A 16,162-nucleotide genomic window follows, 5' to 3' on the forward strand; every position below is an offset into this window, starting at 1 on the left:
TCAAAACTACCATGTTGGGGCCATTTTAAAACACCATCCTTGCGGGTGTATTTTATCCATACCTCATTATACGCGATAGGACCTACTCCGTGCTTTATATATAACTCATATGTTGGAGTTCCAATCGGAGGAACCGGACACGAATCCTCTAATCGGGAGTCCTTACTACAACCAAGACAAAACAAGTTTCCAAGTCTGCTGAGACCAGGCATCTTCGCTTCACTAGTCTAGCTTCAAACTTCAAGGGATTATCTAATTACGATATTTTCGTGAATACACGAATCCCTCAGTTTTGGTGCTTGCAAGTGCCAATACAAACCGTATCTCTGGGATACCAAGACTAAGAACCAAACTAAGAACCAAACTAAGAACTAGGAGACGCTCCACTTATACTTAACTGAGTATTGAAGATCGGTGACGTCACTAGAAGACTCGTCTATCGTTTCCCTCTACCAAGGATCACTGGGTCCAAAACAGGGCGATAGTCAGGGCAGCAGTCCTTCGTAGCCGTCGGGATGTGGGGAACCTCGCAGCAAAGACCTTCGGAACCACGTCGACATGCAGGGGTCGCTGAAGTGGCTGGCCGTCCTCCGGAATTTTCACACGAAGCTCCTCGCGAACATCTGGCTTGGACCGTCACCGCTTGATATCGCCTCGAGTTGGGCGCCAACTGAGGTGCCGGGTTTTTAGAGACCCGGTGGTGCCAGGGGACCATACCCGAAGACCTCTAGGTTCTCCCTGTTCTGGACTTACAGAAACACAGAGTCTTCTAGATGAAGTCAGTGATCGAGTTTTATTGGCTGCAACCAAGTAACATGCGTCCTAGAAGTACGACAACACGGGCCGTAAGTTCTCAGGAGACTGTTCGTTTTTACAGAACCAGACTTCTCCTTATATACATAAATAACAGCTGCAGGCAAGAATTCTTAAGTTTACGATATGGCAATACAAATATTTCCACAATAATACAAAGAGCGAAGTCATGCTGGTCAGCACATATTTCAGATGTCCAGTTTGTGATGGATTACCCCGCCAGATCCAGAACTCCCATCAGATATCGATGAAATGCCAATAAGGTCGAGCACCCTCCCATCATAAAACGGGTCATAAACAAGAATCATGGACAGGTGTGTGTGTGTATGGAAACAGGGTCTGTATGTAGTGAAGGGTTTATGACATGTTGTGCCTTGATGATATCTGGCTCGGCCACTGGGCGAGGAGCCGCCCAAACAGGCTTGGCTGGAGGCAGTGGAGTCAGCTCGGCCAGGTCATGGGGAAGTCAGCTACGGTGGACGTGTCCTTTCAGATCAAACTCGGTTTTAATCAATTGACTATATGAGGGCAAGTCATAAGATGGATGCCGTTTACAAAATGGAGTCTGCGGGTTCGAGACGCAAATCAAGATTTGAGGGTGTTAGCATCATTTAATCATGACGCAAATGCATAGGGATGATGTCCTAATCATTACCGGTTCGTAGATACCAAATTCGTCATGATACGACGATATTTTATAACACGAGTGGTGGACCCCGAGGCTGGTGAAACGGAAGGGTCCAGAATTGCAGTACCACAGTTTACTGCTCAATTGCGCCAACAGCGCCTCTATGGCACTTTTCTTTTTCTTTTAATGTCTACTCATAGTTATGTCTTAAGGGCACTGCACGTATGAAAATACATTATGATTTTATTTTTAAATGTAAATGTTTTTGTATAGCGCACAGCTACCCGGACCGGATCTCCCGGCGCTTATACTCACACCGCTAAGGAACCCTTCCTGGCTTTTCCCTGTGAAATGTCCACTCCTGGGCACCACCCAAGGTTAAACCAGGCATCCCAGCGCTGTTGGGGGCGTTGTGGAGATTAAGCAAGCTATTGCCCAGAGTTGCAGCGTGGGACCCATGATTAGAATAGGCACCAAGGCGAGAAATAAGGTCCAAGGAATTTAGAGCTCAAGGCCGGCTGAGGCGAGAATTCAACCCTGGTCCCGGGCCAGACCTCTGCATCAGGGTCTGCCACTCTAACCACTGAGCCACACTTCTCCACAAACATTGCCTGACGCTATCGAAACCGCAGTGTTCACACAGTACGTAGACCCTATCCATTGAGGAGTTGTCGCCCTTTCTTAATGGTTTCTTACGAATATGTGAAAGAAAACATATACAACCAAGCTATAGCAGTATGTATACCGGTGAAACTAAAGTGCCTTTTATTAATCCTGGGTTTTTCTTGTAGTTCCTCGCTTATGGTGGGAAAAGTATGAGTATCACAGTGGAAAGTACTTTTGGTAAAAACTATCCTAACCGTTCAATCATATATTTTATTCTGTTTTAAAGGATGAAATCATGCTAGTGACCATACAAAAGAAATAAATCATCACAGCCATTCTAGAATACTCTTATATATGTGACATAAAAATATCAATGTGCTCTATAAAAAGGGTATCAGAATTTCCAGCAATAAAATAAATCAAGAATCAGCACCTTAATAAACTCCCCAAGCATCCTGAGCTATAGACCCCCATAAGAAACCTTGATACGTTACATTTTTTTAAATGTATTTTCGATAGTTGCAAGTGTAAAAAGACAGCACTAGCCTGATAAAAATCCATAGTTAAAAAAAAGAGCTTTAAAAACTTACGTCGGAGATTTTATATGAGTATAATAGGCAAAGTATCCTATTTTGAAAGCTGATCACAAGAATATGTGGGTAATTCAGAGTACTAGTACCAAATTCCCCCCCAGATAAAACAGCTGGTGAAACAGTCCCAACCTGAAATATGTCAATGTCAGTGAAGTAGTGTGGCTCACTGGTTAGAGGCGGCAGACCCGAGAGCAGAGGACGGCCCGGCACCAGGGTTCGATTCCCGGCGCGGCAGGTTTCTGGACCAGGGTCAGCGGACTCGATAATTCTCTCGCCTCGGTGCCCACTCTGATCAGCGATCACACTCGGCAACTCTGGGCACTAGCTTGCCTCATCTTCACTAACGGCCCCACCAGACCGCCGGGGATGCCTGGTCTCACCCTGGAGATACCCATTAAGGGACCATCTCTCAGGGAAGCCAGGAAGGGTTTCGCAGCGGTCGAAGCGCTTTGGGACCCTACGGGTAAGTAGTGCGCTATATAAATGCCTATACATTTACATTTACAATATACAACGCTGATGATTTGAAATATCACGGAGGTGGTATGGTTCAAACCTGTGTACTGTTTTTACTATGACAAATTTCTGGTATGACGGTAGTTACTCGATGCAGATTTAATTGCTAGCTTTTCAGATTCATGGCAAAAAAATTAAACACACGTGCCCTAGGTAAACGGGCTGTGGAGTGACCGAGAATATATGTGGCTATCCATGGCTTGAGTAGGTACAAAATCAACAAGCATTTGCAGTGCAATAAGTCTCACGATTGCAAGAGTTTGAGCTATTGGCATTGTAAATACCAATGCCTTTTATTTACGTATTTTAAAGCCTGCAACTTTGTATTTACAGACGCTACTTACGAGAAGCAAAGCTGGCGGTAACTACACCTCTTTTAATGCCAGCCTTCCTTTTCGTAAGCAAGGACTAGAAGTACAAAGAGAGTATTTCTGCACCGCTTACAGCTTTTCCAAACACGTAAATAAAATGCATTGTCATTTACAATACCAATAGCTCAAACTTTCACAAATGCAAGACTTATTTCATTGCAAATACTTATTTTGAATGGTTACCCTCTTTTTGTCAGATACCCAATGCCAATTTGACTGAGTGTGTGCTAGGATCCTTCTAACCAGGCCCCAGCACCTGTATTCTTTCCCAAAACAGTTCCTTTGTTTCCACAATTGGCAAACCTCTGGACACATGTAAGTCCCTTGTAAAAGGTTCCCTTGGTACTAAGGGCTTTGTGACTAAGAAGGCCTCTGAGGGCTGCAGCCTGTTTTATGCCACCTTCAGGGATCCTTCACCTTAACACCCCCTTACTGCAATTGCAGGCTGCGTGTCTGGATGCAGACCAAACTGTAGAGTCGACATTGCACACATCCTTGTGTGCCATGTCCACCAATACTGCCTGTGGCTGGCCTTACAGATCACAGGCTGGGTGCACCATACCACAGGTGAAGGCACAGCTGCATGAGCAATACGCTGTTGCAGTGTCTGTGCCATTCACACAAATTGTAAATGCAGTGAAGCCATTTTGAGTACATGGGCTGGGAGTTTGTCATTATGAACTCCACAGCTCCATGATGGCTAAACTGAAAACTGGGTAGTTTGCTACCACACTTCACAGCATAATAAACCCACATTGATGCCAGTGTTATATTAATTGTTAATGCACTCAGAGGGCCTCTTATAGATACCCTCTGAAAAATGATCAACTTCTAGTGTATTGGCTGTCTGGCCCCAGCCAGCCAACCAACACGAGACAGGTTTCTGACCTCATGGGGTGAGAGCCTTTGTCCTCTCCGAGGTTTAAAAAAAAACCTGCTCTGGGTGGTGGTGCTTCACACCTCGCCCTGGCAGGAACAGCAACACTTGGCGGTGATATTCTAAGGCTCTCACCTTGTGATGTGCTGGTTTGGGCAGCTCCAACTAGTGGAGATGCCCACCCCCTGTCCATGCCCCAGCTCTGTTGGCAGGATAGGCAGGAAATTTAGAAAGCAGAGTAGGAGTGATGGAGTACTGAAACTTTTCAGACACTCACCCCCAGTCACAGATCTGGGTTGAATCCATCATTGTCCTTTAGCTCCCTTCGCCACCCTAGTTCAGACACAGCTATATGAAAATCAGTCTTGACCCTGTGCCTCATGGGAACAGTCCAGACCCAACTGCCAAAGCATGTCTTCCCTGAACCAGAAACAAGCATTGTGGGACCGGTTTCAGGCTAACAGCCCTCATCAGCCAGGTTAGCTTGAATGCAGTGGCAAAGTGAGCAAGGGAACAACGTCTGGGCATACCCTGCAAACATAGGGCGAACAAGGCAAACACAAGGAGATGATGGACGAAGCGCTGAAACTTTTCCGACACTCACCCCAGTCGCAGATCTGGGTACAATCAATCATTTTTCTTTAGATTTCACCACCCCACTTCAGACACAGCTATATGCAAATCAGTCTTGACCCTGTGCCTCTTGGGAACAGTCCAGCATGAACCTCCAACCCCTAGGTTCGCCAGGAGCTGAGGTGAACCCCTTTCTTAGAAATTCTCTATCGTGAAATGGAGAATTAGGCCCAATAAAAAGAGGGTTGTGCCCCTCTCCTCAAAGGGAGGGGGCACCAAAAGGGTGCAGCCACTCTAATGTGGGAAAAAAAGATTTACCGTATACTGAATTTCTATGCGGTAGAAGTTCAATAAAATATCTCAATCAAAATGAGAGGCAGAGTCCGTGGAATCTGAGTTTATAAGGGTTTTATTCCATGTACTGGAATGGTTCGAACCATGGTATCACGTTCCATCACCACGAACGTTCAGGAAGGGATAGACAATGCTTTATTAACAGTGCACAATATATATAGTCAATGCATACAATGGTGATGGATACAGAAGGCGTAACAGCTGAAAGAAATGAGATAAGAACACATGTGCGTAACAGAAGGCGTGCACGAGGGCGTATACGGAGGTGTGTGCTAGAAACGTCACATGAAAGTGTCACAAGTGGGTGGATTCATAGAGGAATCCTGCAGTGTCAGCAGAAATATATGGCTGGATGCGCGCGCAGGCAACATGACGTGTGATTGACGTGGAACTGGAGGGTGAAGGGGACTTGACTTTTAGCTCTACATGGGGAGACAGAAGTCTGGCGTGTCAGAACAACCTAAACCCAAATCATATCTGAAATCTTGTGTTGAAGAACTGTTTTATCTAGAAGGAAAGGTCTTTCGGGCAGAGGCTATTCTATACTGACTGCTAGTGCGTGCATATGTGTCTACGTGTCTACGTGTAATGCGAGGGGCCATGGGCCTACCATGGTAACAGGAGCAATGAATTTCTTGCACGGAGACAGAAAGGCCGGGCCCTTTGCTCTGCAGCTGGGGAGATGTTTACCTAAATCACTAGACAGGAATGTATTTTCGAGGAGCGGAGCAGATAACTTGAAGGCTGAATTGTCTTGGCAGGCAAGCAGGCCGAGCCGGGCACCGCTCGCCGCGCAGGGAGTAAGGCAAGGGTCATGGATGCAGATCCAGGCTGCAGCTTTCTGAGGCAGAAGGCAGGAAGGCAGAAAGGACTCGATGGCAGAAATCAGGGCCTAACTCAACAGAGCCAGGAAAACGTGAAAGTGCACCATGTAAAGACGGTGGCACGGCATACTTAGGAACAGAATTATCGACCCATTCATGGTGGATCTGAAAGAGGACATGTTAACGTTGGACGCAAATGTATTTGCGTCTTCATATCTGGTCATGGAGGGAAATTACATGTACTTGAAGCACGTACATGGAGCCGTTAGGGTCTACGTTAGGGGACACAATCGACCATAAAAATTCCAATTACCTCATTCCCTCCTTGTCCCCTACAGACCCTTCATGATATATCAATCTTCATTAGTCCATCAATTTGTTCATATAACATCATTTGCTCTTCCTTTTTCAGGCGGGATTTAGAACGTGGACTTGGATGGGGAATACATGATGTGGCGCACAAGCCGCAAATCGCTGGCCCACACTGTAAACATAGGCAACAACTGAATACTATGAGAAGGGCTATTCCGAGGAAGGATAGGACTTTCCATCCCCAGGCCAATAACACGCTCCAGAGCCAACCGGACCAAGTCCAGGTGCCTGGGTTCTGGTGTATCTGACTTGCAATCTTGTGGAGACGGGTTATGGCTCTATATACAGATGGTGCATTTTCTGGAATGAAAACACAGCACTCGATCCGATGACTCTACAAGCTCCGCCCCTATCGGCCAGGATGACGTCAAGAACAAGACGATTCTGAAGAACAACAAGTCTCATAGCAGACTGTTCCTCTGTTAGGTTGCCTAGGGCGGAAGTAGTTTCATTCACTACTGCTTCAAGGGTTCTAGTTAATTTACGTATCAGTTTACTATTCGAGACAGTACCTAAATAGGGAAAGAAACCTTTATTAAAGTCTGTGTATTGCTCCCATGCTGTTTCAGTATAGTCGACAATCGGGAGATCTCTCTTGGGTCTATTGTGTACTAGATGGGAGTCCCTATGATAATCAGGTGGGGCTAGGAAAACAGGTGGCAGAAGGAAGGCAATGTAACAAGTACCATCCCAATCTAGAGGTAAGCGAACATAAGCTGTATGACCACAAATGAAATAGGAGTGACGGGAAGCTTTGAATGTAGACTTGCCTTTATTACTGAATTCAATCACAGTAGTACATTTACTATGACCTAGGTGTACTGAACCATTCTTTCTGACATATAATTCACCTTTGACTGGTAATACTGACATAGCGGGTAAGTCTGGTTTGGTATCGGACTGGACATTCAGAATCATGAGGTTAAGTGTAAAATTACCTAATCCATACACTTCGTTTTCTAGATCGGTCCCTGTCCTTTGTGGAAGACCCTCCTTGTCAGGGAAACATACTTTATGCATAACTGTGTTCAGATTTCCCCATACCCAATTGCCCTGGTAAACTATGGAATCAGAATTCAAAGAGTTCATTAGACTAAACCATGCACCACAGGAACCATTGTGTGTAAACGGGTACGGAAAGAGGGGCAGAACTCCCTTGTATTTCTGATAGGGAGGGAGTCGGCCACATATCCAACAATTTGTAGCGTTGCTGGTCTGATGAGAATGATGTAACATACTGATGAAAGTATTGTTGCGCAGCGCAAGTCGGTAAGATAACTCGTGAGGGGGTAATTCACTGAAAGTATGCTCGACAGTGTCGTTTGAGGAAGAATGTGCACGTACGGAGATAGGAAAGTACATGTGTAATAATATGCTTGCAGCAATAATCGTAAGACTCAGAAAAAACATAATCAATAATGTAACAATACAATGGCTACGGAGAGATTTACAATATTTTTCTTTCTTGATCTGTTTCTGTCTATCTCTCTCTCTATTGGGGTCTATCTGGTACATGTCAGGAACCTGTCTAACCGCTTCACCTAGGGGAGGACTTAAACAATTAAACTGTCTGACTTGCTAGACCTCAATTTCATTCGGAACTCCTGCTGCGGAGTTTTTTCTACCAGTGGGAGTTTAGTATCAGTCTCTGGAATGGGGCAGGGCTGGGAGTCTGTTTTTGGCGGAAGTCCATGGTATTTCTTAATATGACTCGAGTGGAGCCAGCCTTTGCGGCCCTCCACCTTAACGGCAGTCCTTGTTGTTAACAGTGCAAGCTTCGGCTCCTGCCAGCGGGGCTCCAGCGGACTCCTCCTATCGAAATTCCGGATAAACACTAGGTCTCCAGGGACGATCTCGTGTGGCTTCACTTCGGTGTTGTCGGGAAAGGCTGCAGCTACCTGTGAACGACATGATTGTAGTGCAGACATCAAGGAAGCAAGGTAATCTGTCAGCATATTACAGTCAACATCTGTGATCTTACGAGGCAGAGGCATCCCCCACATATTCGGCGGCCTACCAAAGACCACCTCGTACGGGGATAGCCCTGTTCTTGAATGGGCTACCATTCTCATGTAGAAAAGTGCAACTGGTAAGGCTATAATCCAATCAACTCCCTTCTCTCTACATACTTTTGCAAGGCGTGTTTTCAGGGTCTGATTGTGTCTCTCTACGAGACCTGCTGCCTCGGGATGTCGGACACAATGGAACTTCCACTGATATCCTAGCAGGAGTGATACCTGCTTCATAAGCTCGGACGAGAATGGCTGACCATTATCTGAGTACACGATATGGGGCAAACCATACCTGGGGAAGAATTCACGTACCAGCTGCTTGGCAGTGGTCGGAGCAGTGTAATCTGGGACTGGATATGCTTCTGTCCATCGCGAGAGTGCACATACAACTACGAGGACATACTTGAATCCTCGACAACGTTCCATCTGGATATAATCCATCTGGAGGACTTCAAAAGGGTGATCGGGAGGATGAAATCCACCTTGCTCTACGGGAATGCCTTTTCCTGGGTTGAACTGACAACAGATCATGCAAGTACGCACTTTCTGTTTTGCTGCTGCTCGTAAATGCTTATTGAACCAAAGGTTTTGAATACTGTCTAACATGGCTTTTTCACCTAAATGTGCAGGACTATGTGCTGTGTTAATGATAACTTGAACCATAGAGTCGGGGAGAAACCATGTGGTTTTCCCTTCGTCATCCATCCCTGTTCTGTCTGTATCCCTCCTAGTTCAGTCCATTTCTTGATTTCGTCTGGTGTAGCATGTTTCTGTATGTCAATTACATCTAGGGCGGGATCCCTAACTTTCATGCAATGTGTCGGTGTCAGGACTACTGTCTTTGTCATATCAGTTGTGTGAGTATGAGTCTGAGCTGTATGCTTGGCTGTTCGATCTGCCAGGTCATTACCCTGGGAAATGGTATCTGCAACTTTCGCATGTGCTTTGCACTTCATGATGGCTATGGCTGTAGGCAAATGTATTGCTTCTAACAGAGCTTGAATGAGGGGTCCGTGCTGGATTTTGGCACCGTGAGAAGTTAAGAAACCTCTCTCTTGCCAGAGGACTCCAAAGTCGTGTACAACTCCGAAGGCATAACGGGAATCTGTGTATATGTTAACTTTCTTATTCTTGGCTCGAATGCAGGCTTGGGTCAGAGCGATGAGCTCTGCTGCTTGAGCTGACAGTGTGTCAATACGATGTGTTTCTATGACTTCAGTTTCCGTCGTGACTGCATAGGCGGCCACTAACTCTCCTGTACTTGTTCTCATACATGAACCATCCACATAAAGTGTCAGGTCTGGATCTGGTAATGCAATATCTGTCAAGTCTTGTCTGGGTTTCGTCGTAATGGTAATGACTTCAACACAATCATGTGCCAAAGGGTCTGTCTCACTTAATGGCAAAAGTGTAGCAGGATTCAATGTATTGCAGCGCCTGATTTCTATGTGTGGCTGAAACAATGTCAATTCATAACCTGTCAGTCGTGCTATAGTCAAATGCTGAGTCTGTGTTCTGTTCAAAAGGACTTCCACGGAATGTGGAACTTGTACTGTCAATTGGTGTCCTAATACTATGGAATCACTTTGTCTAATCGCTAGAGCTGTCGCTGCAACTGACTTTAAGCACGCAGGCAGAGCCTTGGCTACTGGATCCAATGTACTAGAAAAATAAGCACACGGTTTGTGTGAACCTGCTTGATCCTGTGTGAGTACTGATAATGCAGTACCTTCGCGTTCTGTGACAAAAAGTGTAAAAGGCTTGTTGTAACATGGTGTTGCTAAAACTGGTGCTTGACATAAGGCTTTCTTTAATTCGTCAAAGGCTTGTGTATGTTCCTGAGTCCAAGGGAGGACAGTCGAAGACGCTGCCTCCTGTGTTGTCAACTGTATGAGTGGCTTAGCTAGGAATGCATATTGTGGAATCCATTGTCTGCAATAGGAAGTGAGTCCAATAAAGGCTCGTACTTCTTTCTGTGTCTTAGGTTACGGAAGATGAGCAATTAACTGTATTCGTTCAGGTGTAAGCTGCCTACCCCACTTGGTCAGCAAGTGCCCAAGGTACACCACTTGCTGAGCACAGAATTGTAGCTTCGAAGGAGACACCTTGTGTCCCTTGTCCGCCAAGAAAAGCAAAACTGTCAGTGATGCTTGTTCACATTCAGGTTCACTACGGGCGGTGATCAGTAAATCATCGACGTACTGAAGTAGGGCAGTATTGGGTGGCATGTGAATACTGTCTAGTTGTCGTTTTAATGCTTGACTGTAGATGCTGGGGCTTTCTGTGAATCCTTGAGGTGCGCGTGCAAATTTGAAGCTTCGGCCATTTAAACAGAATCCGAAGAGGTATTGGCTTTCCGGGTCAATAGGAACACTAAAGAAGGCGTTCTTGAGATCGATTACAGTGAAGAACGTCGCTTCGGAATCAATGGCAGTCAATAGGGACGAAATGTCTGGGACCACGGGGTATTGTGGTACAATACATTTATTCAATTCTCGTAAATCGATAACTAATCGATAAACCGGAGGTGCATTTGGATCTGTACGTTTAAGAATTGGAATGATAGGGGAATTACATAGATTTGAGTCGGTTTCTACAACCACTCCTTGTGCAATGAGCTCGTCAATGATTTTCAGTAAAGCCACTACAGCATCTGGTGGTAACTTGTATTGTCGAATACGTGGTAGTACTACTCCTGGCTTGAGTGTGACACGATATGGAGTAATGTGCATGCAACCTACATCAGTGGGGCCTTGTGCCCATAAGTGTGCAGGAACATTCTGTAACCTGGGATCAATATCTCTCAACACGTAGTGACCCTTAAAGTCACGCAAAAACAATCTTACTCCTTCCGGAGAACAACAAATTACAGCCCCTAGAGCTTTCAGAGTCTTAATTCCAAGTACATTTTCTGGACATGATTTTGTGAGCAGCAAATCTGTAGTGCGGGACAATGGACCAACTGCAAGGGGAACTGGTTTCGACACTTCATTAACAATAGGTTTTCCTGAAAATCCAAGGGAAACATTCTGTGAGCCTGAGAGGGGTGCCCCTGGAACCTCGTTGTGACTGATTGTTGTCCTGCTTGCCCCTGTGTCAATCAAAAACGTTCTATCTTTCCCTAATACCTGACTATGTACATAAGGACCCTCTTGATCTACAGGAACCTCAATAAGAGGCAAGCCAACCTCCCTCTCTAGGCTGTTTCATGTGTATCGCTGGTAATCGGGGTAGTCGGTTTGTGCATACTGGTACATCTGTTGTGTTGTATGTTGTGTTGCGGCAATGGGCTGTGGCTGTGGTACCGCTACAGTCTGTTGTGCAGCCTGCATAGGCATAGGCTGAACATTCTGTGGAACGTGTTGTGGGGCCTGGTCCTGTCTAGGAAGACGCGGTCTCTCTTTAGTTTTACCTGTGGCTATGTTGTGTTTCAAAACTGTACAGTCGTTTACATAGTGACCTGGCTGTTTACAATAGTTGCATATCCCTTTAACAGGAGCTGCCGAATTATTGGACTGTGGTTGTGTTGTACCCTTTTTATGACCGTCTGTTGGAACTGACTGAGCAACTAGCATTTTCATTTTCGTGTCTTTCATACGTCTTTGTTCGTGATCATGTTCTTCCCTGATTCTGTTCTGGTGGTACTGTAACATCTGTAACATTTGTGAAGGCGAATTAGCTTGCCATGTGCTCTCGACTTTCAGTACACGGTTCTTAACCTGGGGCAATGAATTCTCGACTAATTTAGATACAAAAAGGTGTGGGTATGACTCGCTACTTGCTTTCAGGCCACTATAATAATAAAACATTTCTCAAATTGAGAATAAAAATCACTAGTGTCTTCATCGGGTTTCTGTTTGCAGGCTGAGATTGCACCCCAGTCCTCCTTTTTAGTTGCTAACAATCTTGGCAAAACCTGTACTAACAATCCTGGTAATGCTTTAGTTTTATCCCCAAGACCTAAACCTGGGGTTCGACCAGTCTCTTCCGTTTCTAATGCAGCCCAATCAATCTTTTTGTCTCCCACCTCCCATTCTTTTTCTTTGAGTTTCTCGTAAATACCGGCAGGCAATAATACTTTCAATATTTTCATGATGTCGGGATAGGTATAATCTCCCATGAGTAACATGTCTTTTATTTCACGGTGAAAACCTGCAGGGTCTTTATCATGACTGGGCACTATTTTCTTCATCTCTAATAATTCCATTTTAGTGATGGGCGTGTATACATACACACGTGTAAGGGTATCATCAGTATTCCTGACTGGATGTACTTCTCGTAAGGGATTCTGTTTGTCAAAGTCAAAGTGAAATGGTTTCCTGACTGGGGGTGGAACGGAAACAAGGTGTGGAGTCAAGAAGGTTCTATATTTGTGACGTTGTTCTAAAATCGTTTCAATTAGATCGGTACCTAGACCTCTCCATCGTCTCAGGAGTAAGTCTTGCAATAAGTTATATAGCGGACCTGGATCAGATGCTTGGTTTTCATACTGTATAATGAGATGCTGGGTCATGTATATACCAGCTAATCGTTGTTCTTCGGGGGTAAGACTTAAAAACGTTTGCACTACTGAATCGTCTTTATATATGCTGTCATCTCCGGCCCACTGTACTGCGGACCGAGCTAGTTCCTGATCACGTAAGGTATTGAGTTCTTGATAACCTATCCTTTCTTTCAGTACTTTGTCAGTCATTTGGAATACATGTTCAAGGGTACATCGCTCTGGTATCGGACAAAGGTAACGTTTCTTGTTTTCGAACGTTTCTTGTTTACGAATGGGTCTGTCGAAGGGCCTATCAAAAGGATGCGGTCTAGGAAGTTTCTCTCTGCCTACATTTTTTTGTCGGACTGTTGCGGAGTTTCTGCTAGATCCTCTGTATCATCCTCCTCCTGCGAGGAGGTTGGCTCGTCTGATTCGAGTGGCTCTTCTGGTTCTCGCTGGGCATGTATTTCTATTATTTCTTTACGGATCTTTCTAACCATGGCATGTACACTTTTCTCTCTATCATGTTTACCCTCCACAATATTCTGGCTCCATCTGTTCAATCTATCCATTTCACTTTGTGGAAAACCTGCCTGATCTTGTTCTCTTATTAAACAATTAACCAAAAATCGCATGATTAAACCTTTGTTCTCAACTTTCTGACGTGACATGGCTTCAGCAACACTCTCCGGTCTTTCTCCTGTTCTAATAAAATGATACAATTTGTCTAGATGTTCTGGCATTTCTGGTAGTAATATCAAATAATCTGTAACACGTCTTAAACGTAGGGACGCTAACAACATGGGTCCTGTTGTACCAGGCACTGTGTCATATCTGCAATCTGTAAGTTCTTTTCTAAGCTGTTCAGCCGGGGCACCTTTAGGTGTCCGTGCCATTGCGAATTCTCTCATTGTCACTCGGTGTAACGGTGGGGGTGTTTGATAACCTCCTGTAGCACCTCCTGAGGCGGAGGCTTGAGCATAACTTGGCTGTAGGGTCGGTATCTGCTGTAGCTGGGTTGGAACCTGGACCGTACCAGTCCCAAAAGGATTATGTGGATGTAATTGTTGAATACCAGGGGGAACAACAGGTGCGGGTGCAGGAAGCGGACCGGGAGGAGGGAATGGTCTGGGAGGGGTCTGTCGATGCGGACCTGGTGGCGGTGGCTGATGATCATGGGGCAGGTTAACGTCAGCAGGTGGGACATGGGCAGGTACATTAGTATATGCGGGAGCTACATCGTCTAAATAGGAAGAAAGAAAAATGTCTGCTGCGGGCTTATGATGTAATTTAGTCGGAACCAACGGAGGGGGCAGATTTTTCGGTGTTTCCGGGGTCGCCTTGGGCAGGCCCTCGGCCAGGACTGGATACAATCCTGTCAAAATGGCATTACTCTGTCTGTCGTGTTGTTCCATTCTAACTCGTTCTCCTTCTTCTAGTAGTTCTTTTTCTTTAGCTTTTTCAGAATCCTCTCTACTTTTCTCTGCTTTTCTAAGTGCTTTCTCTGTCCGTCTGTGTGCTTCTTTACACCATAATTCAATGGCATCTTTCTGTGACTGTCTGGCTTTCTTTTTCCACAACGCTTCTTCTACTCTCATGATGCACTCGGCATCCCATGTCCCTGTAGCGGGCCATTTCTGATTCTCTGCTAAGTCCTTAGTGTAATCCACCCACAAGTCGATATAATACGGCATCTAAGCCGTGCTTGTGGTACATAAAATAACCGGGAGTGTCCCTGGGTGGGATGGGAACAGCTTCCTCAAGTATCCCTTTTCTAGTTCCTATCTGTCTCAGTTTAGAGAATAGAGGCATCCTGTAACTCGATACTTGATACTTGATACTTACTCGGACTTGGAAACAACTAATACAATAAACACAGGAATGAAGATCAAACAATCACTCATACCACGACATCAAAATACATTTAAACATTAAACATTTCAGAACGAACAATAACTAGATAATCGGATACTAGATATACTGCTAAACAGTACAGATACACTGCTAAAACAGTGCAGACCGGGTCTGCGTACCCAAACCCGTCTTGACCGGACACAAATTAATGCACCCGTCTAGATGCGTCCCCAGCAACGGTACTCACCGGGAAGCACAGAACAGAAGGCCTCGGAAACTCTACTGGACTGGACCGGACTGGACTCGACTCGACACGTGACGTAGGTACTTCAGAACTGGTGGGCCTCTAGACACCTCGGACCTTGCTCTCTCGGCTGGGCTCTGGTCGGGATCCTCCGCACTCCTCACCGCCTCGTCTGGATGTCGATCGCAGTCTCTGTCACCTCCGTAGGCCTGAGGGAGATACAGGAAATCCTGCGGGTACGCGTAGTTGTCCGTCACGGCTGTGGCAGGGGGCAAGGCCTGCAACGCATCGCCGGCGTGTAAGGTGGGGGAGGGGTACCTATTCGGGCGCCAAATTATGTGGTAAATAAAGATTTACCGTATACTGAATTTCTATGCGGTATAAGTTCAATAAAATAGCTCAATCAAAATGAGAGGCAGAGTCCGTGGAATCTGAGTTTATAAGGGTTTTATTCCATGTAATGGAATGGTTCGAACCATGGTATCATGTTCCATCACCACGAAGGTTCAGGAAGGGATAGACAATGCTTTATTAACAGTGCACAATATATATAGTCAATGCATACAATGGTGATGGATACAGAAGGCGTAACAGCTGAAAGAAATGAGATAAGAACACATGTGCGTAACAGAAGGCGTGCACGAGGGCGTATACGGAGGTGTGTGCTAGAAACGTCACATGAAAGTGTCACAAGTGGGTGGATTCATAGAGGAATCCTGCAGTGTCAGCAGAAATATATGGCTGGATGCGCGCGCAGGCAACATGACGTGTGATTGACGTGGAACTGGAGGGTGAAGGGGACTTGACTTTTAGCTCTACATGGGGAGACAGAAGTCTGGCGTGTCAGAACAACCTAAACCCAAATCATATCTGATATCTTGTGTTAAAGAACTGTTTTATCTAGAAGGAAAGGTCTTTCGGGCAGAGGCTATTCTATACTGACTGCTAGTGCGTGCATATGTGTCTACGTGTCTACGTGTAATGCGAGGGGCCATGGGCCTACCATGGTAACAGGAGCAATGAATTTCTTGCACGGAGACAG

The sequence above is a fragment of the Lissotriton vulgaris genome, chromosome 4_1 (genome assembly GCF_964263255.1).
Source record: "Lissotriton vulgaris chromosome 4_1, aLisVul1.2, whole genome shotgun sequence".
NCBI classification, from domain to species: domain Eukaryota; kingdom Metazoa; phylum Chordata; class Amphibia; order Caudata; family Salamandridae; genus Lissotriton; species Lissotriton vulgaris.